The 27,222-nt window shown below is 40.5% G+C and overlaps 1 protein-coding gene across 2 annotated transcripts in view; it reads right to left on the reverse strand.

Annotated features, from left to right (window-relative positions):
• The window catches only part of LOC139447746 (uncharacterized), a 166,463-nt gene that overhangs the window by 63,979 nt on the left and 75,262 nt on the right, over positions 1-27,222 (reverse strand). The window contains exon 3 of one of the 2 annotated variants that reach the window (XM_071229228.1): positions 10,116-12,338. The exons of the other annotated variant lie outside the window; for it this stretch is intronic. The gene's annotated coding sequence lies outside the window, so the exon portion shown is untranslated. Of the gene's footprint in view, positions 1-10,115; positions 12,339-27,222 lie in introns of those variants that run through there. 2 annotated transcript variants of the gene reach the window in all.

The raw sequence follows: 27,222 nt of genomic DNA on the forward strand, positions 1-27,222 counted from the left end.
TCATGAGCCTCGATCCACGCAATTGAGATACGATGACATGCATCAACAAAGTCAGCGAGTCTGACAACCCGATCTCGTCAGTTGCCTCTTACGACAAGCATAGTCGCCTTTTACGGCAAGCATGTGTTGCTGAAGTGCTATTCTACCCCGGGTCTGATAAGGCAGCTGAAAAAACCCACTCACTTACTCGCGTTCAATATTGCTGCACTTTTATAGAAATATGCATGCATGTGTGTGGGGTTGTTTGTGCTAGTCTGGACTAATGTTATGATTTTTGTTCGAAACACCAACAATAATGATTGTTTGACAGTGTGCTTCTGCTTTAAGTTACACTAATAAAATCGCCCCACAATTTTAGATACTACCTTTTTTCTGTTCGCCTTTTTGCCGCAACAACAACTTTCTTCATAAGTAGCGATTTGTACACTCAGAAGTAAACTACATAACATTTCATGGGGATAATCAGAAAGTGATTATACGTGCCATCAGAATTTCAAATGAAGTCCACTTCAGTGTCAACTTTCCATAAATAGTTGTACAGAAAAGAGCATTAGGCAGCAGGATACTATTTCCTGTACAACTGTTTACGTATCTAAAGATTTTATAGTGTGGTGACAGCCAAAACACAGAACTTATGGCATTGATGTAATAGGGTGAAGTATTCTTCAAATTGTTAACAATTATAACTACTGTTTGACTACGCTTTTCAATGATGGAATCCAGTCTGGTCTTGTAGAAACAACTTTGTATCATTGCAGTGTGACACACAACAATGTGAAAGCAAAGCAAATAAAATCTGTATAATAATAAGTACAGGAATTACTATCATGCGCTAACTTCCACGCAACGAACCGCGCTCACAGCACAAACGACACCCATTCATATGTCCACTAGAGTTAAGGACCAGTACTTCCACCGTCCTGAAGCAATGGCAAGTCCTGACTTAAAAATATCAAGTGCAGGGGCTGTTCTGGGGGAGTATTCCACTTTCGTGCAGCAGTAACTGCATTAAAGGATTTAAATTCCCATGCGGGAATGACAAATTGAGGTCCACCAGACCACAGGTTTCCAGATGGCTGGTACACAAGGACAAAATCCTTAAGATAAGACGGAGCTGTTCAATAAACACACTTGAAGTCAGTTCTCTATGCAACTTAGTGAGTGAGTTGGGTTTAACGCCGCTTTTAACAGTATACAAGTTATATCACGGCGTGTCAGTTTAATGTGGGAGGAAAGCCCGAAGTGATGCAGGTCTCAGACGTTTACCACTTCGGTGAAACCCACGAGCACGGGTATGGTGCTGACAAACCTAGAAACATAATCGGGACGAACCGGGATTCGAACCCACAATCATAGGTTTCTGGCGTGCCCAAGGGACGCAACTCTGCACAGCGAATCGCGGCGCCAGTGCCCCCCTATGCAAGTGAGAAACCAAAGCAAAGGAAATCTGATATTTTATTGATGTATAAAATATGTGTAATACATGTATCATGACCTTTCCATGAACAAATCCCCAAACAACAATGAAATTATGATATAACTACAAAGAGACCTATATTCCACAGTCAGGCAATAATCTTTCTAAGTAATAAAAAATCATATGTACGAACAGGTTATTGCAACTGGACATTTGTGGTAAGGTTGTTGTCCATAATATCTTACATTAATTTGCTGAGTGTCAGCTTAATGTGGGAGGAAAGCCCGAAGTGATGCAGGTCTCAGACGTTTACCACTTCAGTGAAACCCACGAGCACGGGTATGGTGCTGACAAACCTAGAAACATAATAGGGGCGAACCGGGATTCAAACCCACAATCATAGGTTTCTGGCTTGCCCAAGGGACGCAACTCTGCACAGCGAATCGCGGCGCCTTAGACGACTGGGCCACCCGTACCACCCATTAATTTTCTGAAGACACAAACAGCATGAAACCATTTTCACAATTTTATCAACATGTGATGGCATATTTTACTGTATCATTACAAAATTGGACAAATATTGTATGTCAACTGGGGATATGATCAGTGAGTGTAGAAAATGATTTGTCCAAATGTATACCCCAATAAGAGACCTCATCACATCAAGGTTAGAACCGGTCACAAGTCACCATTGGTTGTCGGACATGCTTCCTGTCACATATAAACAGCGAGATAGAATTATGACAAACATGTACATTTGCAAAAACATTTCCTTTCTGTGTCGTGAACCATATGTTGAAGAATTGGACGATATTAGACGATATTAAGTCTCTCACATCAATTTGTGAACTTGCATAAATAGTGATTATTATACAAGCATGTGCGTCATACTAATTTTACGAAACGAGTGTCAGAATTCTTGTATTTATCGAGAGCGAGTGAGTATGACACACGTGCGAGCCATAATAATTTCTTTATTACTCATTATTTCTTAATTCTTTTGAGCTCACCATTAGAAAAGTGCCCTGATCACGACCGCTTTCTCAGAAGACCACAATTGTCAAATGACGTCAACAATCTTCAGCTGTGACGTCGTTTCAAGGTAACATCACCAAAATCGAATGACGTCAACAATACCCTGGTCCACGTGAAGTGATATTTCATTTGTGCACGTACGGTTTTAAAGAACTCGTTTATTTCTAACCCTATGGGTAATAATACTGACTTGTATACTTGTGAAAACAGCAGTTCTCAAGCCATACCATGACAACATCAGACCAAGTTTATTGCTGTATTGGCAGTGATGCTACACACTGATAGCCAATTTTTATCAAACACAGTTCGTAAGTGACTGTTTGTTTGTTTGTTGTTTAACGCCGCATTCGGCAATATTCCGGGATTCAAACCTACAATCACATATTTCTGGCGTGTCCAAGGGACGCAACTCTGCACAGCGAATTGCGGCGCCTTAGGCGACTGGGCCACTCGTAGCCCCGTTTCCGAGAGGAACGTATGTAAACGGACAGTTATCAAGCTGGAGTGATAATCTACACGGAAACGTCGCTGTATGCAATAAACCAGAGGTTGTTATTCATTAAGTAGTACCCTTTTCTGAATTATTTTCCTACTTCTGGAATGTCAATCAAACTAAGAATAACCAGTCTCGTTTATCCGATAAAAACCAATAAACCAGATGTTATCCATAAAGTATTTTTTTCTTGATGGTTATTCTCTGGCATTGATGTTTTGTGCATACCTGGCTAGTGCACTTATATATGCAGTTTGTACTCCACGCCCCAACCCCCCTATTATGAACACAGGAAAAGAACATACCACAGAATACATATCATAATGTCATAATGAAATCAAACACATTACATTTTTTTATGGAATGTGGCTTGCATATTCAAAACTAATTTTTATATTAAATATAAAACTGAAATCATTTGATATGTGTTAACCATGGAAATGTGTTTTGGAAAATCGGGAACATTTTTCATGAATGATACAAAAATATAAATATTACATCCACATTCCCAATTCAAAACATACTTTAGATATGTACGACTATTCTGTAATTGTTATTACAAATTTTAGAATTATGTAACATTGAGTGAGTGAGTATGGTTTTACGCCGCTTTTAGCAAAATTCCCGCAATATCACGGTGGGGGACACCAGGAATGGGCTTCACACATTGTACCCACGTCGGGTATCGAACCCGGGTCTTCGGCGTGACGAGCGAACGCTTTAACCACCAGGCTACCCGAACGCCCCAATAACATTGACGATATAAAACTCAATTTTCCTGGTATATGGATTTGAAATGAACCAGGTGAACTCACTGAGTAGTGAGTGAGTGAGTGTTGTTTTACGCCGCTTTTAGCAATATTCCAGCAATATCACGGCGGGGGACACCAGAAATGGGCTTCACACATTGTACCCATGTGGGGAATCGAACCCGGGCCTTCGGCGTGACGAGCGAACGCTTTGACCACAAGGCTACCACACCGCCCCGTATGGTAATATGTACTGTTTATATAGTATTGTACACGTTATACTGAAATGGAAAGTAAAAAGCTTTAAAAAACGTAAACAAAAACAAATTATAACCCGGTACAAATTTGATATGTTTGTGAATACTTATGATCAGTCAGTTTTGATGAATAGCTCTTTGACTTCACTCATTGTCTGTTTACCAGTTAAAATGTCTACAAAAACATTTTTGGAAATTCTAGTCCTTTCAAAAAGGCAGCAAATGTGGTGATACTTAAGGGCTAAAGAACCACTTCCAAACATCACACCAGTGACTGTAAATGCAATGGACAATTCTTCTTATGTCTCCTGAGAGCAAATGGATACCTGTACGTCTTCCCACACACACAAGGCAGTGTCACATTGTTATGGATAGCATCTATGTGCACCAGCATGACCTGTTTAGCAGTGAACTCCCTCCCACAATGTGGGCACATCCACCTCTTCCTGTGAACTGAAGACTGCCCAAGATCATCAGGACCTCCATGAGCATCTGCAGGAGGACCTCCTGGAGAGAGTTCAGGACCTCCCCAGGAGCCGGCATCAAGACTGTCCTCATCTCCACCTTCATGGGGAAGAAGGAATGCCGCATGGAGAGGATGGGGTGCCGTGCGGTGAGTCAAATGAGAGTATCTTGCTTGTTTTCTCTCCACCCCTCGGCTTTGTTCAACAAGAATATCTGAAAGTAGTAAAGATAGACAATGTATAATGTTGTAATTAGGGGTGACGAATGGGGCTATTTTCACTATTGCGATTCTATTGCATTAATTTTAAAATGGATAAAATTATCATAAATATGCCCACATGTTGTCAGAAATCTGCGGGCTAGAGTAACTTAGTAGCAGCTCGCATTAGCCCTTCGATAGGCTGCTTTCTATTCTATTGTTATGTGGTGTCATTGGCGTCACATTTTTCGTATGTGGCGTCATCCAGTGTTATGTTCTATGACGTTGCTCTTTGTAAATAGAAGGACCTCCACTGTGAGTTTTGCTTCTTACAGTCATCAAGCTTATACTTCTGTTTGTTGTTTTGTTCATGTTGGGGAATAGCTTCACATTCGATCATCTATGCTATAATAACGACCTGGTCAACTGCTGTCCTTTGTCGGGCTTCTGCAAATGATTATGCCCTGAAATATATTTTTACTTTACAATAACTGCCAACACTATTGCAATGGTATTGCGATAGTTGTCAACTATTGCAATAATATTGGGATAGTAGTAAACCAACATTACGGCCATTTTTCTCCCAAAGGGAAGTAACTCTAATCTGAATCATTATCCTTGCTCACCAGCAGGTTTGAAATTTGCATAATTTATGTTTATTCATAACTAATTACGACATTTAAAACTATCGATTGTTATGCATACTATCGACAATACTATCGGCATGTTTAAATTCCTATCGATATTGTCTGAGGCAAAAATATGAAGTTTTATATATAATTATCAACAGCCTGGCAAAGGAAAGTATACACCCATGTTTAATGGTGCCTATAGATGAAGTAAACAAGAAATGATTATTCCATGGTGATGTATGTGATACGGTTACGGGGAATCAGAGTTGTGTTTTGGACCTAAAGTTTGCATTTTTTCAGGAACTGTTTTCTGCCTAGTAACGTTTTGTTTGTAATTGTTTGGTCAAATTCAATTTTCAAGTGTGTACTTTATTTGCCTGCCAGTTTATAACAGGCATTTCTCAAAATGTCTCTTCATTGATAATGTTGGCTATGTAACCCCTGATACAGACAGTCTAAAATAGATTAAGTTGTACTTATATTGTGAGGGAATTAGAGTGAGTGAGTGAGTGAGTGAGTGAGTGAGTGAGTTGGGTTTAACGCCGCTTTTAACAGTATTCCAGTTATATCATGGTGTGTCAGCTTAATGTGGGAGGAAAGCCCGAAGTGATGCAGGTCTCTGACGTTTACCACTTTGGTGAAACCCACGAGCATAGGTATGGTGCTGACAAACCTAGAAACATAATCGGGGCGAACCGGGATTCAAACCCACAATCATAGGTTTCTGGCGTGTCCACGGGACGCAACTCTGCACAGCGAATCGCGGCGCCTTAGACGACTGGGCCACCCGTGCCCCTAGGGAATTAGAGAAGAAAATTCATTGGATGTAATTGAACTTCCTCTTCAACTGAGAATGGGGTGGTTGTGTAGCCTAGTGGTTAAAGTGTTTGCTCATCATACCGAATACCCTGTTCAATTTCCATGGGTACAATGTGTGAAGCCCATTTCTGATGTTCCGCGCTGTGACATTGCAGGGATATTGCTAACAGTGGCCTAAAACCATACTCACTCACTCACGCCACTGATAATATTTACAATGAAAACTCAAAATCTATTTAAGCAGATATCTGAAGAAACATCGAGGTTGGATTCATTGAAACAAAAGACAAGATAGGTATTCACCAGGCTGTCATCGAGCAGGAGATATCACTGAGAAAATGTTGCATGTGCGATGCTGCACGCCCTCTGATGTCTCTGGAGTGCACTGACGTACTTGTACACCTTGCCACACACGCAGGGGTAGGTCAGCTTGTAATGGGTCACCTCCAGATGGCGCTTTCTGTACCGAGACTGTGAAAACACTTTACCGCACATGTCACAAGGAAACTGGGACTCGCTTGGGAACTGTTGCTCTCCCACAAGCGCAGCTCCAAAACTACGGATGGTACCACGAGCATCAGAAAGTGGAGTGGCAGAGGGACCCGAAGGCCGTCCTTGCCAGGGGAAGGATTGTCCATAACTGCCGTCACGCGTGTCCTTAAGTCCACATGGCTTGTCATATGTTTCAAGAAGTCCATAATCTGGAAGTAGCAAAAGATTCAGGGTAGATGACAGGCTTTAGGTCATTCTGGATTTAGCAAAGCATCGTTTTACCTTCACTTATAAAGTAGGGGTATTGATAGAAATCATCCAAATAGAAAAAAACAAAACAAATTTATTGCAGTAGGCACTTAGGGACTGGTTATTTAATACATATCTACCTCTACCTATGACAGAGGGACCTAAAGGCCGTCCTTGCCAGGGGTAGGATTGTCCATTGATGACCAGTCACAAAATGATGTTCAAACTTATTCTTTAAAGATTTATGGGAAATAGAACTGTGTCTCTCCGCCCCCCCCCCCCCCCCCCCCCCGCCCCTCTTTATAGATTTCATAAATGTTGGCGACCCCCTCCTTAGCACAGTGTCAATTTTTCATGACGTTCACCTTAAGCTCCCCTGGTATTATTGAGGGATCATACATATAATAAGAGCTAATTTTCAACTTCCAAGAGTGCAGTTCAGTTACATCTGGAAAGAACCAATTTATACCACAGTGATTGTTACTTGTCATGCATTGTATGTGTATGGACTAAACCACTGGGCTCTGGGTAACTTTTCCCATCACCTTCACTCTTGCATTTTTCATTGTTTTTAATAGTCGTTCATTTTACCAGTTTCAAAAAACGCATCCAGTCAGTGTGACATAAGTAAACAGCATGTTCTGTTAATCACATTGTCAACAAACTCAGACCTATTGGCACATGTTCAGGTTCGAGACCATACAAGATGACTTAAAAAAACCGTCGCACTCAGCTGCTATTCATCTGTAACCGCTGTGTCCATCCAGTTCCTGTCTTGTCACAACACTAATAGGGTACAGGGACCTCTCAGCCCTTCAGTCTACACACAACGTGTTAAAAGTTGGGATCAATAATGGGTGTTGAATATCAACCAAATATTACTTAATATGTATGTGTCAACTTTGGAGAAAGAATTGTTAATATTTCATCATTAGATCACATGTTTAGGGGAATAAGTTTAAGTGAGAAAAGTACATACATTCAATGTCTTGATGACAAGTGATAAATGTAATATGATAAGATATGTGGCTATGTATATTTAAGTCTATGCAATTAAGGACAATTCTGCTGATGTAAATTTCAATTGCAGTGAGTGAGTTTGGTTTTACGCCTTTTTTAGCAATATTCCCGCAATATCACGGCGGGGGACACCAGAAATGGACTTCACACATTGTACCCATGTCGGGATTCTAACCCGGGTCTTCGGCGTGACGAGCAAACGCTTTAACCACTGGGCTACCCGACCGCCCCCAAATTTAAATTACAATAATGGCTGGTGTACAACTGTTGTCACATGGGTCGATGGCCTACGGAACCTTGCTGAATAAACATAATGACTGAAGTAGACACTATTTTGTTTGTTAGTTTGTTGTTTAACGCCACACTCGGCAATATTCCAGCTATATCACGGCGGTCTGTAATTAATCGGTCTGGACCTGACAATCCAGTGGTTGACATCATGAACATCGATCCACGTAAATGGGATACGATAAAATGCATCAACCAAGTCAGTGAGCCTGACCACCCGATCCCGTTAGTCTCCTCTTACGACAAGCATTGTCGCCTTTTACGGTAAGCATGGGTTGCTGAAGATCTATTCTACCCCGAATCTTCACGGGTCTGATAATGCAGCTGAAAACCCAACCCCACGGGTGAGACTATTATTCAATCTAACTAATATTACTCAGGTTTTTTTAGTAATGATACGGTGTTTTGTAAGTTTAAAAGTTTGGGCTATATACATAAATTTAATATTTTAGGCTTGGTGTCGACACGCAAAATTAATATGGTGACACATTCATTGCATGATGTACACATCTGGTTAGCAGAATGGAGCTAATATTCCTGTGTTAAATACGTTAATGAAGAATTCTATGTCTCATGTAAGGCTAAAAATTAATGTATTTTTTTAAGTGTCACTGGGCAACTATTTCGTGAAGTGGGACGTAACTACTCATTAAGTTTATTGCACTTATACATCGATGTGTGTGTGTGTGTGTGTGTGTACCATCTTTTAATTCTTTTGGTATGATGCGGCCAGAGGATTGAACCACCAACCTGCTTTTTGGCAGATGCTCTAACCACTACACCACGGTGGCGGTCTATGTGGGATGAAGATTGTGACATACAATACATTACATATAATAATTCACACAGTATTGTGAATCATGCAAACAGATTCACACAGTATACTGAGTTGCATCACGATTCATATACTATTGTGCAACACATATTGTGATGGGGTTAATGATGTGTATCAATATTCCAGCCATATCACAGCTTGGGGCACCAAGAAATGGCTTCACACATTGCACCCATGTTTTGAATAGATTATCAACGTTTGAATCACAAGTAATGTCAGTTAAAACACATCTGTGACGTCATTGTATTGTTCAAACGCTCAATTATTTTTCAGGAATGGACAGTTGTTTGTCAAGTATACATTATCTTGAACCAACATTTCAATTAATTTACACTTGGAATAGACGGAAATACTTTTTTATATTTTGACAAGGGAATTTGACAGCGAGATTTGAATCCACATTGTTTGATTTGAGGACATCTAATTATCGACCTCCCTTACAGCGACACATAACGGTACGATTGGAAATTTACAACTAAATATTTTCATCTATTTGACTGAAATTTTATAAACAAAACATCAATTGTCCTGAAAATTCTTGAAAAAATAATTGTACTTCACACTGTTGAGTGAGTGAGTGAGTGAGTTGGGTTTAACGCTTTACTGGGTTTAAACAGTATTCCAGTTATATCACAGCGTGTCATCTTAATGTGGGAGGAAAGCCCAAAGTGATGCAGGTCTCAGACGTTTACCACTTCGGTGAAACCCACGAGCAAGGGTATGGTGCTGACAAACCTAGAAACATAATCGGGGCGAACCGGGATTCGAACCAACAATCATAGATTGAAAAGATGAACAGAATTCCCCAATTCATGGTTTACATGCTTCCCCCTTTCCCAAACACCTGTTGTCATGAGTGAGTGGTTTTACGCCGCTTTTAGCAATATATTGTACCCATGTTGGGAATCGAACCAGTGTCTTCGGCGTGACGAGCGAACGCTTTAACCACTAGGCTACCCGACCTCCCCTCTGGTGTCATGACTCCATCGCTGATTTTCAGCGATCCATGTATATAATTTTTAAGACTATGTTGCCTTCTACGCCCAATGGAATCTGTTTTGTTGGAAAATCGACACAGGTTATTCTCTAGGAATGACGTTTCATATTTTCTTGCATATATGAGACAAACACAAATTATCAACAAATATTTATTCACATATCTCTCACTAATACATACATGTATCTTACAAACAGAATAACATTTTAACATGATGTCCAGATGATTACATGATCTGTACACAGATCACATCGTATGCAAGATAAAAGTCATGATATGACAAATGTAATTTACAAAATGAATTCACCGATATTAAAATATGAAATTGACACAAGATCTTACTCTCAGATCATAATCCAACATGTTTCGGTGCTTAAATATTCACAAAATGTAATCAATGTCAAATATTGCTAAAACAGTGATAAAACAAAGTAGGTCTGATTTGATGACAAGTGATGATTGTGAGTGAGTAAGTGAGTGAGTTGGATTCAACGCCGCTTTTAACAGTATTCCAGTTATATCACAGCGTGTCAGCTTAATGTAAGACGAAAGCCCAAAGTGATGCAGGTCTCAGACGATTACCACTTCGGTGAAATCCACAAGCAAGGGTATGGTGCTGACAAACCTAGAAACATAATTGGGGCGAACCGAACCGAGTTGCACCGATATTGAGTTGCATTTTTTACTAGGGGTCAGCATTCGTATTAATTTGGAGATTATTAATTTCAAGAGTTACAGTAACCAGCGTATCATATCGCTGTTCTATCATGCTAACTACCCTGAACCTGTCCACCACCAGGGCTTCATTTGGGAAGTGATGTCATCGTCTTCATCAGTTCACTCACTTACAGCTTGAAACCAACAACCTGTCAAAACGAGCCTTCTTTATAAGCTAGACCAAGGTTCAAAACAGTGAAGGCAGAATTTAGCCCCTGAAGTAAAGAGTGAGTGAGTGAGTGAGTGAGTGAGTGAGTGTGGTTTTACGCCGCTTTTAGCAATATTCCAGCAATATCACGGCGGGGGACACCAGAAATGGGCTTCACACATTGTACCCATGTCGGGATTTGAACCCGGGTCTTCGGCGTGACAAGTGAATGCTTTAACCACTAGGCTACCCGACCGCCCCGATGATGAAGTAAAGAAATTTTTCAATGACACAGAACACAGTTTTCAATAAACTTTGGATGTATTCTTGATTATTAATGTCAGACACGGGACATTCAACAATGCTCTGTTGTTACACGACAAGATGAATCAGTTTTAATCATGAGAGAATTGTGTAATTTGATTGGACAAGTGTCATGTGACTCATGAAGAAGGGTGATGAATTGGTCCGGGGTATTCATAATGGAATAAAGCCTGCGAGACACTAGAGGGCTAACAATCACATTACCACCTCCTACGATTACCCAGTCACTATTGGGTGAACAGAGGCATATTTCAAGTCACTTGCCCAAGGAGACACCACATGTGCTTCAGTTCAGTGTTGGGCAGGACCGAAGCCCTAGAAACTCCCAAGAGTCCAGCTGCTGAACATGGCCACCCAGTCATCTAGTGTCCATGATTATCTACTGTCCATGAACTGTGTTACACTGTATAATCAAGGATAAGAAACATACACCACTCAGATTTTTTTTGGGGGGGACTTAGGACAAGTAGTACTGAAAGACATCATGGTCAAACTGTAAGGATTGTTTGTTTTTTAACAGACAAAACTGTTCATTATTTTGTTTTGCAGTTTCTTCAAAATATGTACGTAAAAGCGATGAAAAACATTTCAATTATCATCAGAAATCTCTCCTAAAAACTGTCCATTGTACAATTTGTGATTGCTTGTGTATATCATATAACGCAAGGTCAAGAGTGAATGAGTGAATATGGTTTTACGCCGCTTTTAGCAATATTCCAGCAGTATCACAGCAGGGGACACCAGAAATGGGCTTCACACATTGTACCCATGTCGGGAATCGAACCCGGGTCTTCGGCGTGACAAGCGAACGCTTTAACCACTAGGCTACCCGACCGCCCCTTTCCTTGAAACTGATCTTCATTGTCTCAGCAATAAACAATTATATTTCTGATGCCGTTGTAAAGTGTTACGAAAAGAGAAAGATTTTCCACACTGACATACAAATTTCACTTTGTCATGAATGGCTGCTCTGTGTTGTTTCATTGACTGAAGAGCAGTGAAAACTTTACCACACTCTGCACATGGGAAAACAGGCTTGTCTCCTCTGAAAGAACGAAAACCGTCTAAACTGTCTAAAGTAACATGTTCGCTGCTTAGAATGTTTGGAACACCATGATCCTGAACCTGAAAGCCCCAAATGTCTAAACTGCCTCTGTGAGTGCTGAGTTGTTGCGTTAAGTCAGCCATTTGGACTGATGACCCTGAAAGCAACAAAAAGTTACATCGTGTCACAGAAATATGAAACAGTAGTTATCATTGTGTATCATTCTAAGAATACGACCTCTATTACATCACAGACATTTCAGCTGTTCTCACACTATAAAAATCTTAGGATTTTACAACAGACGTCTTCTTTTCACTGCCAGCTGTCTAAGAAGTAGTTCTTCGGAAACAGTATCAAAACTGATTCCCTGTTGGAAAGATCAAATTGTGTCGTAGAATATTTGCTGTTTCAGTAAAGTTAGTTTACACACATACGGTAAATACAAAAAGTATGTACATTTGAGGGAATACAGATTAGACAAAGCCTTCTGCAATCTAACAGAGTCATTCTAAACATTCTTGAAATCAATCAAAAAAAGTTTTTAGAATCTTTCAATAAAATGTTTATCCCCATAGCAACGATTCACACTGAAATAATTGTTGTTTCATTTTCCTGCAAAAAACAACCACTAAAAACAATCTGAATATTGTGGATGATACCAAATGAGGCATCCAAAAAGATCATTAGGGTTTCTCTTAATGTTTACAATAACTGGAACATAATACAAGAAATTACAGAAATCCTACAGTCTGTCTCCCAGAATCCAACTCAAGTCCTGAATGATTAGGCAAGTCTAGATTGCCTCAGCTCTAAGCATTGCAAATAAGTTAACATTACCGATATTTCTGGGACTAAATGTTAGTCTAGAAATCCTACTACTTCAGTGATATGCCTCACATGTTGGGAAATACAAAAGTGAGCTTTGTGGCAAATATAAATTACTGGCCGAGTGTTGAGTATCGAAATATATGCCAGGAATAGAAATTGTATTATGTGAGTCTTTGGCGAGCAAATATATATACCGTATTCAACGTAATAATCGCCCTGGGCACTCTCAAAATTAGAAATAGGGGGCTCTTATTAGAATATAATTTTGGCGGGAAAAAAAACAGAGTTGAAAGATCGTAAATTTCTAGGTTTATGACCTGAAATGATACAAAAGAAAAGTCTGTGCGTATTATACACAACAGATATATTTTTCCAGAATTTAATTGCCCATAATTAAGGGTGCATATAATACACGAATAAATAAGTCTTGTGTACATTGATCAATTGGAAGGGGTGCTAATTGGGATTGTTCACTAGCCAATATATTAGCAAATATCACCGTGGGCGCTTATTACGTCGAATACGGTATGTCTTATTCCTATTATATAATATTTACAATACAGAACCATATGAGGGTAATACTATCTTTAACATAATACTGGATGTCTAAAATGTACTTTAACTCAATTAAGAAACATTTTGAAGCTGAGTATGAATACAATGTTTGAGTTAATCGCCTAATTTATCATATAGTGCCAAATGTGCCTTACCCATCTGTCTACAGAAGGTCAGCAACATACTGTGAATGGGAGTCAAAAATCTATTGAAAAAGAAGGCATTGAATCGGTGTATAGAGCTTGAAACTCGTTCCTGCCAGGCGACCTGATTTGCATATTTATCGGATCATATCTAGTAGATCAGATTGGTTTATCCCACTGATAACACTATTCATCATATGATCAAATCCATGTTTGTGTATAATCTACAAAAGCCTATTGTTGGACGGTGCCTGTTGCCATTGTTCAACTGCAAGCGTCATGAAATCTAGACTAAAACTTAGTCAATGAAAGCACGTCTTTAAAATAATAAAAATATTTTCCGAAAGAACCTTTATTCTTCTGCTGTTTTTATGTGGAATCAAGCAAACTAGACTTGCCTAGGCTTTTAGTAAAAAAAAAAAATACCCAAAAAATATAAATTCCAGTCATGGTGCAGGACTACCTGAAATCCTACTGGATATTCCCTTACTCAATCATGTTCTCCTGTTTAAATGCAATGGAAACGGAATCAGTGTAACAAAGGCAACATCAGGTTTGTTTCTTCAACAAAGTAGGAATATAGATTGCACACCAACAGCATTTCTCTAAAACGAAAAATTCTTGTCATCATAAATTGCTGTGGATATATCAAAGTCATGGTCACTATAATCAGCGATCTGAGAATAAGTTTTGAAGGTGGAACACAACAATACAGAAACAGTTGCACACGCATAGCATCACTATCTTCCCTTGGTGTTGCATGTAGTTACTAACTGACCATATACATAACTAATTCATAGTTCAAATGCAGAATACAACTATGTACACAATGGACGAACAATGAATTCCTTTACTTGGAGACATACCTTCATGATCATTAGTTTTCTTTGCAAAAATACATAAAAGATATGTGGCACTAAAACATTGGATTATGCATCATGGAAACGAAGAAGGTCTTCCAAAAGCTACAAATGAGACATATTTTACAGACACGCTATGATATTGATTCTCCAGATCTACATAGTGAATAAGCGAAACTTGAATATAATATTGCACCATATTGTGAATGAAACATTTCCATTTTAACATTCAAATAATTTCCTTCTGAAGTACAAATGACTATTGTCCATAAAATTGACAATTATCAATACAGACACGCACATGCCATGGTCATATTTAACTGGCTGAAAATTTTCTAAAATTTCCTGAAAAACGGGATTGGGGTGGGGTGGCGCAGCGTTGGAGGGATTGTTCTAACCACTGTATCATATATTTTGCTGACCCCCCCCCCCCCACCCCCCCACCCGCCCAAAAACTAAAAATAATAAATCACCAGTCCCTAAAGAATGTTCAAATCGAAAACAACTTTTCATTTGAAAAATAGAACTACCGTATTCAATGTAATAAGCGCCCAGGCGCTCTCAAAATTAGAAATAGGGGGCTCTTATTAGAATATTATTTTGGTGGAAAAAACAGAGTTGAAAGATAAATTTCGTGTTTTAGGCTGACGGCCTGAACTGTTTATATACGACAGATATATTTTTCCAGAATTTAATTGCCTATAATTAAGGGTGCATATAACACACGAGTGCATATTATACATGAATAAATAAGTCTTGTGTACATTGATCAATCGGAAGGGGTGCTAATTGGGATTATTCACTTGCCAATATATTAGCAAATATCGCTGTGGGTGCTTATTAGAGCGGGGCACTTATTACGTCGAATTCGGTATGTCATTTTTTCATCTTGCCCATCCCCCACTCATATCTGATTGTGGTAAATTGTGTCAAGGCCCCTCGGTCACTGCGTTACTTTTCCACCCTTGATCTCACCCCCACCCCCTATAATAAATTACCACTCCGTAAAAGTGCAGCATGGTGTCCGTTTCTACATACAACTTATATAAGGAAGACATAGCAGCACACCATAGGAGATATAGGGACAGACAGCACTTTGCATCATCCAACAAGCTCATCTGATTTCCTTGTGCTGACATTTTAAACGTTGATAAAGGAGGAATATATGCATGGCTTTCATGTTTAAGCTTTTACACCACTGTCACACCATGTACTTGATCAAAGTCTAGACAAAAACCTGAAATGTTGGGACAATAAGACAAAGATGCTGATCTCATCAAATGCAGAAAGGGGCTATTCACCATCCAAAAACAGAATCAGAAAGAGAATAAAAGGAACCCAAAGAAAATGGGTCAAATCCATGAAGAAATTGTCTTCTGAAAAAAGAGAATAACATCGGTCATACTTCAGAGTGATATTTTGAGAAGTGAGTGAGTGAGTATGGTTTTACGCCGCTTTTAGCAATATTCCAGCAATATCATGGCGGGGGACACCAGAAATGGGCTTCACACATTGTACCCTTGTCGGGAATCAAACCCGGGTCTTCAGCATGACGAGCGAACGCTTTAACCACAGGGCTACCCGTCCGCCCCCTCTTCGAAAAGAAGCTGTCTGAGCTGAGATCGAGAAACGGATGACAGCGGCTGAAGAAAGATTGAACAGAACTCAAGCATAAATTGATGAATTGGTTTGTGCTGAATGTCATTGAACACTGCCACGTCTGATGGATATCAGCTTCTGTCTGAACTCTCCTGGGACATATGTTCAAGTAGACTGGAACTGGAACTCGAACCCAGATGGAGACTGCCTGATGACTGCTGATTGAGGAAGACCAAACATTTTCTTTTATGCTTGTTTAGTCCCTGCATGTATTTGTACTCGTGTCCACAGAGGCAGGTATACGTCACATCATGATGGACAGCTTCAACATGTGCCTTCTTGCTCTGTTGGGACGCGAACGTCTTCAAACACAGCTCACACTGATATCTACTCAACCTTGGGGACACACCTTGGAAACTACGCCATGCAAACTGAAGTTCACACCTTGGACCTTCTGAAATCAGAAACAGGAAGTGGCATATTATTTCGGAGGAATAATGGTGCTCTAAATGTTGGAAAATGATTCATATAAAGCCATCAAACCTGTATAATCCACACATAATACCTTCTGAAATCAAACAGGAATGATTTATGTTTACCAACAAAAACTAAATCTGAAACCACAATCTGACCTCACTTGTCTGAGGAGGGTTAGAAACGATTGCAAGTCTGACACTAGCAAAAATCTGGTTTTTCAAAGACCTATTTCAGCTTCATGCTCCTGCTTGGCCAAGATGGGATGTGGACAAGATGCATACACATGATTGGGATCTTCTTCTGTCTGACCCAACAGCTGTTACAATTCGAGAGAATATTATGACAATATTTTTTAGCCCAATATGCAACTGTCAGATGAGACACGTACAAGGAGAACAGAACAAGCCTTGAACAAGATGATCCTAATCCCAGTTTGCAACATTATTCCAAAGAAAATCCTGATGCCAAGACACTATAACATGACTTTCTCACACTGCAGAGGTAATGAATGAGTCATCCCGAAAGAAAGCATTTTCCCTTCATCACTGCTGCACCGAATGTTTAAATGCCACACAGTCTCGCTGATGTCTGCTCAATGCAGTTGGATATTTGTATACTTTCCCACAAACACATGTATACGTCACATTCTCATGAACAGCCTCAATGTGAAATTTCCTCATTTGCTGGCTGGTAAAGGTCTTTTCGCACTGATCACATGGCCAAAGAGGTTTCTTGAAAGACATAAAAGAGTCTTCTGGAGCTGATCCAAAATGCCCTGTATCAGGACAAAACCCAGGGTCAAAAGACACAGTAACTCTTGACTGTCTGTCCGAGCCTCTCATACTTGCACCTCCACCAGGCACATAAGTCATATAACCCCCTCTAGGATTCTTGTCCTGCAAAAGACCTGAGAATGCTGTGGACACTCGACCTAATGGCCCTGAGGATTGATGGCTTCCATCTGACCAAGAAGCTAGAGGGGCTCGAGGTCTAGGGTTTGCAGTGCCAGGCAACTCTTCCCATGGACTTGAGTCTCTGGAATTTCGGGCATAACCTTGTCGTGTTCTACATCCAAAATCTGAAATCAACAAAATTGAAATGGCTTGAAAAGAATCAGAAGAATGAAAACAAAACTTATTCAGGGATATGTTTTCAAGGCCAACAGAGCACCAAAGCACAAAGACAGTGTGGTCAGGCTAATAAACCTGTCCTGTCAAAACTATCTGATCTCTGAACTCCATTGCTACAAATCCACAAGAGAAACACAATCAAATCAAACAGACAGTCCAAGCTTTGTCTGGAACAAATTTCAACAGACTACGAATGATGCAAGTTCTGTCTTGTAAATCCAACTGAGTTGCCTCTTTATTTCCTGGTAACAGTTTCTTGATGGTGTTCCTAATGTAAGTACAGAGCAGCCCATACGCTAACCCTTGTCTGGAATAGCCTTCATTTGACTAGCCAAGGAACAGTGCACCTTGTGCCTGGCTAGGTTCCTCGGATACCTATACACTTTCCCACAAACACATGCATAATTTGCATTTCCATGAACTGCCTCCTCATGAAATCTCTTATTTCTCCCATTTGTGAATGTCTTCCCACAGTGATCACACTGCCAGTTCTTCCTGGAACCAGAGTACTCCAGGAGAGAGCCAGATTGGCTGAGCCGTACAGCCGTGCTGGGATCAAGGTTCTCAGACAATGGATGCCCTATTTCTCGAGGATGACCATGGTACCAACTTGGTGCTGAAGAACCAGCAAAACCTTGGCTTGAATCAGTATAAAAATCTGAAAGTAACAAGAGGGAAATTTGGTAATTTTGTCTTTCAGTCAGAAATTGCAAATATGTGACTGAATTTTAAAAAAAAAATTTCAGGCAATAGACTGAAACAGCACCGGTCAAAGTAGAGATGCAAGTTACAACAAAGAATACAATGGATTCTAATGCATCCTAAAATCAAAACAGTGGTCAAGTATAGTTGAGGCAACGAAGAATTTCAGTGCAGAATGCCCCAACAGTTGCATCATGGCACGGACTTGATGGACAAGCTGCTAACAGTGGCAGCATCCTGTTCTAAAACAAAGCATCCCTCTTTCAGCGCCAACTAGTTTTATACAACATAAGCACTTTCTGCCCAAGAAAGACTAATGACCATTTTCCAGTCAAAATAGCCGAGCATTCAGCTCCTTGTAGAGACAAATAAGATGTAATACAGTCCAAGTCAAAGGTAATGATGACAAATCATTCTGTTATCAGAAGTGCCTGAGAACAAGGGTTGACAATAAGTGTTAAAGAATGTGATTATCTATGACACACTATCACACACTGGGAGATAATAGGTTTGAAAGACCCTAATAAAACAGCAAGTGTTCCAGTCAGAGTTTGATAAAGAAGGAAATGATGTCATTGAGGACTTGGGGTTCCGATAGGATAACATATGGCAGCTAGGTCATGTAGTCAGGTCAAGAAAGAACTTGAGTGAGTGAGTATGGTTTTATGCCGCTTTTAGTAATACTCCAGCAATATCACTGCGGGGGATACAGGAAAATGGGCTTCACACATTGTACCCATGTGGCAGCCCGAACTCGGGGCTTGGCGCGACGAGCCAAAGTTTTAACCACAAGGCTACCCCACCGCCCCAGAAAGAACTTGAACTTGTGAAGTCATCTTCGAGCATCTAAGAAGTGGAAATTCAGAGGTCCACATACAAGTGATGTAGCATTAGTTTAGTGACATGGTTAGAGATGAGCATAAAAGGAACTCATATCCCAATATGTCATCAGCCCATCATGTCACAGAATAAGTTTTGATGAATGAAGAACTGAGTTTATCCTCATTAATCTGCATTAGGAAATAAAATGTGTATCCTCAATACAACCGCTAGGCAAAGCAATTCAGTGAGTGTGCCTTCAACATCCCAAGTGTTAATTCAAACGACCTGTGAAAAGTGAAACTGTTGAGCAAGAATCACTTTCATTGATTTTGTCCTGGGGGACATCCAGACTCAGAACTAGTCTGTTGAAAAACTAAACAATGTTTCCTGTGTTTGTTCAATCCCTGTGGGTACCTGTACTCCTTCCCACAGACACATGTGTAAGTCTTATTGCCATGCACAGTCTTAAAGTGTAAGTTCTTATTTGATGGATTGGAGAACTTTCGGCCACATTCTTCACACTGAATTAACCATGTCTTGTACTGATGTCCAAGTTCCTGCTGAGCAGAGTTTGACACTGGACAAAACCCTGCGAATGTTTGAAGTCTACCTCGCCCTGAACTGCCACACCGACTGAACCCATCGACTGAACCCAAGCCAAAACCTGAAAGTAACAAGGAACACTGCCATGAGACTTTGCCAAAAAAACAAGCTTACATACACAATAGACATGAGGCATAGGAAGGATTCATAGCAAGAGAAAGAAACAGGACATGAGATATCTTGACTTTAATACAGATTGGATGATTGTGTTTTTTGTTACCATGTAATTGCAAACAATGGTGGAAGGTTCTTGAAAAAAACTTCAATTCTGGTCTCTGCTCTGCCACCAAGTTTGTTCTGCTGGTGTACTGACAGTGGTGATTTAGTGTGGATAAAAACCTTGTGATTAAGCTTTACGGAACAGTTGGTATGATCATCAGTGAAACAATCCACAGCGGTAGAAATCGGCACTTGTCCTGTAGTCCTTGCCAAACTGCCCAATAGCTAAGGTATCATAAGGACTAGGAGAAATTTGCCATTTATAAGGGTTTTGCTATATGTTATCATGATAAGGACGAGTGAACTAAACCTGTTAGTTTCTAACGCTGATCCACTGAGGAAATATATATGTAGTTGACATTGTACCTGGCACATGGGAAGAGAATGTCGGTATCATCAAACCTTGAATACTACATGTCTCCATGAATTAAGCTGAGTGAGTGAGTTGGTGTTAATGCCGCTTTTAACAGTATTCAAGTCATATCACAGCATGTCAGCTTAATGTAGGCGGAAAGCCCCAAGTGATGCAGGTCTTAGACGTTTACCACTTCGGTGAAACCCACGAGCACGGGTATGGTGCTGACAAACCTAGAAACATAATCGGGGCGAACCGGGATACGAACCCACAATCATAGGTTTCTGGCATGCCCAAGAGACGCAACTCTGCACAGCGAATTGCAGCACCTTAGATGCTGTGCCCTCTTAATTAAGCTGAAGAAAGCTGGATAGATTTACAATTACAAATGAACAAAATGTCCTTTAGAAATTTTGTCCAAACCCGACATGACATACCCACTCAGATACAGTGTGTGGGTTACTAGCAACCATTCAGCTTGAAACAGAAAGAACATATCTCAAATATATAAATTGAATTCCAATGCGAACCAAAAAACAAACTCAAAATAAGCCCATCTCATTCAACCATTTATCAATTAAACAAGAAGCATGGATAGAGCAATCTAAACCGAAGAGTGGAACTGTAGATCTATGACTCCACTCAAAACTGTCCCGGATTACATTGACCCTGTCCGGCAAGCTGTTGAAGTACAATGCAGCATCTCTTGTGCTTGTTCAGTCCTTGAGGATAGCGATAGGCCTTCCCACAAACACAGATATAACTTGCATTCCCATGGACAGTCTTATAGTGAGTGTTTCTGTTGGAGGATTTACTGAACTGTTTGCCACACTCTTCACAGATCCACACACCCTTCCTCTCACTCTGTCTAGACCCAGAACCCCCTTCAGCACCATGTGACTGTCTATACTCCTCGGTGTGCAATGTCTTAGACCTGATAGCAAACCCTGGACCAATCTCCCCCACTGAACTTCCAAAACCTGAAAGTAACAAAAGAAAGTTTATGGTTCCCATTGTTAATAAGGGGAAATTCTCAAAACTAATTCAAGTACATTCAGTAGCCTTCACTACTACAAACATGGTGGTTAGCAACACGATGACACCTACAACAAATATAAAACTGACAGTGCCCCTTGTAGCAAACACAAAACAGAAAGATAAGTCCAACCAGAGTTATCTCCCTTCTATAGGTCACACTAAAACACCTCCAAAAGGAATTACCTCCCCCTTGAACAGGTTTAAACACAAATGATGGGATTGTATTCCCTCAAATGGCAGTGACGATGAAATGAACAGAGAAAATAATCCATGGTGTGATTGTAAACCATAATGGATGACAGCTGCAATCCAAATGTTGCCATGTAACATGTAACAAACACAAGCAATTCACCAACACAAAATAGGTAAATGCCTAAAATCCAACCATGTTCCAACAGAAATACAGACAAACGTGAGGACTGCAAGTATGACATTCATGATAAGCAATCTTTTTCAAAACCATTCACTCTAATACTACATTTTAAAACCATATGTTGTGTTAAATATAAGCTACGTAAAATGTATCTAGACAATGTGTGAGAAGCCATCCGTGACCTGTACAGACTAAAAGACAACTGAGGCAATGCCTTTTGAAACACAAGTGTAGACATGAACACTCTCTTAATTCAGGGTGAAAATTGTGTCTTTTGGTCTCCAAACAAGACATTGGAGGTATTTTGTTGATGTTGGTGAACCATCTTCTGTTGCTATACATTCAGTTCCATCCCCATAACCAACAGAAAAACGAAGGTTTGTGGACAGCACCACTAACATTACTTTGAAATGATTACAACTCGAGAACAACTGTCCCTTTCTATGGCTGTCAAAATCTGACAAATTCCATTTATACAGAGCATATCCAAACCAACTGCAGTATTGCCCTAAGATCTACCACTAAAGCATCCACTAAAGCATCAAGACCTGTGAAGATCCGGGGTAGAATAGGTCTTCAGCAACCCATGCTTGCCGTGACAGGCGACTATGCTTGTCGTAAGAGGTGACTAACGGGATCGGGTGGTCAGGCTCGCTGACTTGGTTGATGCCTGTCATCGTATCCAAATTGTAATTCGATAGATGTACATGATGTCAATCACTGGATTGTGTGGACCATACTCAATTATTTACAGACCGCCATCATATTTGCTGGACTATTGCTGAGTTGGGTGTAAAACAACAAACAAAACTAAAGCATCCATGTGTTTCAGCTATTGATGTCCGACCCCCTTCCCTGCTGCTGAGACAGAAAGCACTGCCTCTTCTGGTGACGTGTCAGATCTTGTGGGTACTTGTACACCTTCCCACAGACACAAGCATGGGTCACGTTATTGTGAACACCCTCGATATGAAGCTTCTTATTCCAAGCACTGGAGAAACCTTTCCCACATAGTTCACAGTTCCACACATCTCTGCTGCCGTCACTGAGAGCAACACGACTACCATGGACACCAGCAGGAATGTTTGGAAGAAAACCTGTCTGGTCCAAGCCACCATGGCGGCCTACTCGAGAATATCCAGAATAGCCCCAACCAAGATCCATTCTCACACCTGAAAGTAACAAGAAATGGAATCTTGTTTGAGTCATTTGGCTTGAATGTAACATCATGGTGTCTCCGACCACAACAGAAAATATATTTATGTTCATGAATATGTTCACGAAAGACCAGCAGTCCTCATGTTTGTGCAGTACAACATAGTGAGCGAGTGACCGAGTATGGTTTTACGCCGATTTTAGCAATATTCCAGCAATATCACGGCGGGGGACACCAGAAATGGGCTTCACACATTGTACCCATGTCAGGAATCGAACCCGGGTCTTCTGCGCGACGAGCGAACTCTTTAACCACTAACATTACAGCTTTAACCACTAGGCTACCCGACCGCCTCTACAACATAGTGAGAATCAGACAAAATGTAACCAGTTGATGGAGAGTCAGACACTGATGGTCTGTGTGAAATTGAGAATTAGAACACCTCTTCACAGCTATCCTCCAGCATGTTTAAGTTTTTATTGAAATGATTTGTTTGTTTGTTTGTTTGTTGTTTAACGCTGCACACAGCAATATTCCAGCTACATGACGGCGGTCAGTAAACAATCGAATCTGGACCAGACAATCCAGTGATGGACATCATGAGCATCGATCCATGCAATCAGGATAAGATGACATGCATCAACCTGACCACCCGATCCCGTTGGTCGCCTCTTACGACAAGCATAGTCGCCTTTTATGGGAAGCATGGTTTGCTGAAGACCTATTCTACCCCAGGACCAGCACTGAGTTTATTCTGTCAGATTTCAAATAATGTTTCCTGACCAGAATGACAACAAACATACTACTTTCCAGACTACACCCTCCCAGCTGAATAACAGCGCAAAATGTACAGATCTATTGGGCTCAATGGACTTAAATGCTGAATCACAATGTCATATCTTGAAATTCCACAAACTTTCTTATTTTCTGTGGACAGTATGGACACTGTAAAATGGTTTCTCTCTTCACTGGCTGCAGTTTCAGCTGACTTTGCACATTTAAAAATTCAAAGATGCACTTAATAACTACCGTATTTTCTTGAGTATAGTTCACACTTTTTTTCCAAAAAACACAGCTGTGTAGAAGAGGGTGCACATTGTACACGAATTAATGAGTTTTGATGTTTTTTTCCCCATGGAAAGATATTACCGTGAGCACGCAACACCGGAAATACCATGTCAACAAATCCATACTGAAGTACGAAAAATCATCATGTAATTACACTGTCTGGCTACAAAAAGTGTTCTTTGTATATCTGGACTTATGTTTGTAACTTATTTCATTAATTTTATTCAAAATTTCTTTTAATATTGTTTTAATTAATTTCGGCAAAACGTGTGTGAAACGATCGGAAGATCCCACAACTGACCGTTATTAACAGCAACCTAGGTCAGATTACCGCTACTGACGCCTTAAAACGAATATTAGTTGACAGAGAATGGATACATATATCATAAATGCCATACTTTGATCTTTAAAAAGTCATATTTGTTACAGTTTGACGATTCTATGTCAACACGTAGTTCTCACGATCACGTGCATGGGAACCTTGACGGTAACTAGTCACACTGGTTCCATGTGAAACTGGAGAAATGAGAGTGCTGAGCCAGTGAGTGAGTGTACCTTCACATTCATACAACTTGTGACATAAGTAAATAAAGATTCACATCCAAGAAAATGTTCAAACAGAGAGTAATGCCCCGGATACATGAACCACCAAAGGCACATTATATATATATATATTCAAAGCAGCACACCATTGACAATAAATTCACACCAAATGAAAGAAAACAACGTCGGTTCTGCGACTAAACACAAACCACAATCCTCAGCAAATGAAGAGGCGGAATATTCAAGATATTCAAAGATGGGCACTTAATCCCCCTGCCCTGAATACCCTTCTCACATCTAAGGCCAAAATCAATAACTTTGGAATACACCGAATATAACTGCTCAGAACAACATGAGTGAGTGAGTATTGTTTTACGCCGCTTTTAGCAATTTTCCAGCAATGTCATGACGGGGGACACCAGAAATGGGCTTCACACCTTGTACCCATGTCAGGAATCGAACCTGGGACCTCAGCGTGACGAGCGAACGCTTTAACCACAAGGCTACCCGAGCGCCCCAGAACAACATGAGAAAACGATCAGATTCAAAATCACTTCATTTGATTCTTTTCATAAAGCAACACCTGAACCAGATCTCTTATGAGGTAGTGGTGACATTGTGCATGAATTCTGCAAAAATGATGCACTTCTTTTGATGTCTTCTCAGATCCTGGGGATACTTGAAAACTTTTCCACATGTGCATGGGAAGGACGCATTCATATGTGCCGCCTGCATGTGCAGCTTCTTGTTCCAAGACCTGGCAAATGTTTTGCCACACACCTCACATGACTTATTAGACTGATATGACCCTTCACTTCGGGCAGGCGGTTCACCACCAGCATCAAAATGGACAAAAGCATCTCCATAACTTTGATCTGAACTGCCTGAAAAACCTTGACCCCTTGCCTTTCGGAAACCTGCAAGTAACAAGAAAGGAATACTATTTTAACTCATGAAAGATAAAGTATTCATAACTAAACCTTACGAAACAATCTAGCCCATCATCTGCCATCATTATGAAGGTTCTCGCCATAGCCAGCCGCCATTGCTAGACGTGCATCGCTAGATGCCATTGCTTGACGTGCATCGCTAGACACCATTGCTAAACGTGCATTTAGATAACTCTTCATGCATAATTGCAACAAGGATACTTAACTCCCATGTGAACCATCAGTGTGTTTGCCTTGTGCTACAGATGATTTCTGGTGCAGACACAAATGTATTACCTACGAGGGCAAACATGTCAGGGTTCATAAAAGTCATATGTGCCCTAGGGTCATATCACGTCACGAGACAACAGTGTATTGTTACTGTCATCCGGACGGCACTGTTGATGTCATTCGAATCTTATTGTGACATGAGGTCGGAATGACGTCACACTAGAAACGACGTCACAGCTGAAGATTGTTGACGTCATTCGACAAATTGTGGTTCGATTGCTGTTGCAACTTGCTGTCCTTATAGGTAAACGATAAAATTCGCCTCTGTATGTAGACATCTTCTTTGGTAATAAATAGAACATTATATCTGTGTTCATGTCATACTATGTTTACGACACATGTGTGCCTAAATTCCGATATTTCCCGATATGAGAATGAACACTCATATAATATCCTCTATATACACCCATGAGTACATTAGCCTACTACTTGAAACTGCCGAAAAAGAAAACCTCATTCCAGAAGTGAGTGAGTGAGTTTGATTTTACACCGCTTTTAGCAATATTCCAGCAATATCACAACGGGCGACAACAGAAATGGGCTTCACACATTGTACCCATGTTGGGAATCGAACCCGGGTTAACGGCATGACGAGTGAATGCTTTAACCACTAGGCTACCCGACCGCCCCATACCAGCAGTGATCAGAAACTGACAAAACCTACTTCAAGAAAAACTTGGACAACTCACAAGCTACTCAGTACCAACTTGAGCTGTTTCAACAAGTGTTATATGACAAGTTTGGACAGGTGTATGGAACATACCAATTTCTTTGAACCAATAAAGAAACCCTGAAATGTAACAACGGCCTTGGAGTCACTTCATAGCTGATTGTTGGTTTCATGTTGCGTCCTTGAAGTAACGAGGTCATCAGAATCTGACTGCACACATTGTGCTGAAGTGAGTGAGTGAGTCGTGTTTAACGCCGCTTTTAACAGTATTCCAGTCATATCACGGCGTGTCAGCTTGATGAGGGAGGAAAGCCCCAAGTGATGCAGGTCTCAGACGTTTACCACTTCGGTGAAACCCACGAGCACAGGTATGGTGCTGACAAACCTAGAAACATAATCGAGCGAACCGGGATACGAACCCACAATCATAGGTTTCTGTCATGCCCAAGGGACGCAACTCTGCAAAGCGAATATAATATTTCATATTGTTGGTTTCATGTTGCATGCTTGAAGTAACTGTCATCAGAATCTGGCAGCACACATTGTGCTAAAGGAGGAATTAGAACCGGAACTGTCTCTACAGTCAACCTGGCCATGGAACTACCTTGAGCGCTAATCCCTACCCGGAATATGATACATACTCCTCAACATTTGCTAAGACCGCACCTTTGACCAAAGAT

Source organism: Haliotis cracherodii, unplaced genomic scaffold (genome assembly GCF_022045235.1).
Source record: "Haliotis cracherodii isolate W230 unplaced genomic scaffold, xgHalCrac1.p SCAF_7, whole genome shotgun sequence".
Taxonomy (NCBI): Eukaryota; Metazoa; Mollusca; class Gastropoda; order Lepetellida; family Haliotidae; genus Haliotis; species Haliotis cracherodii.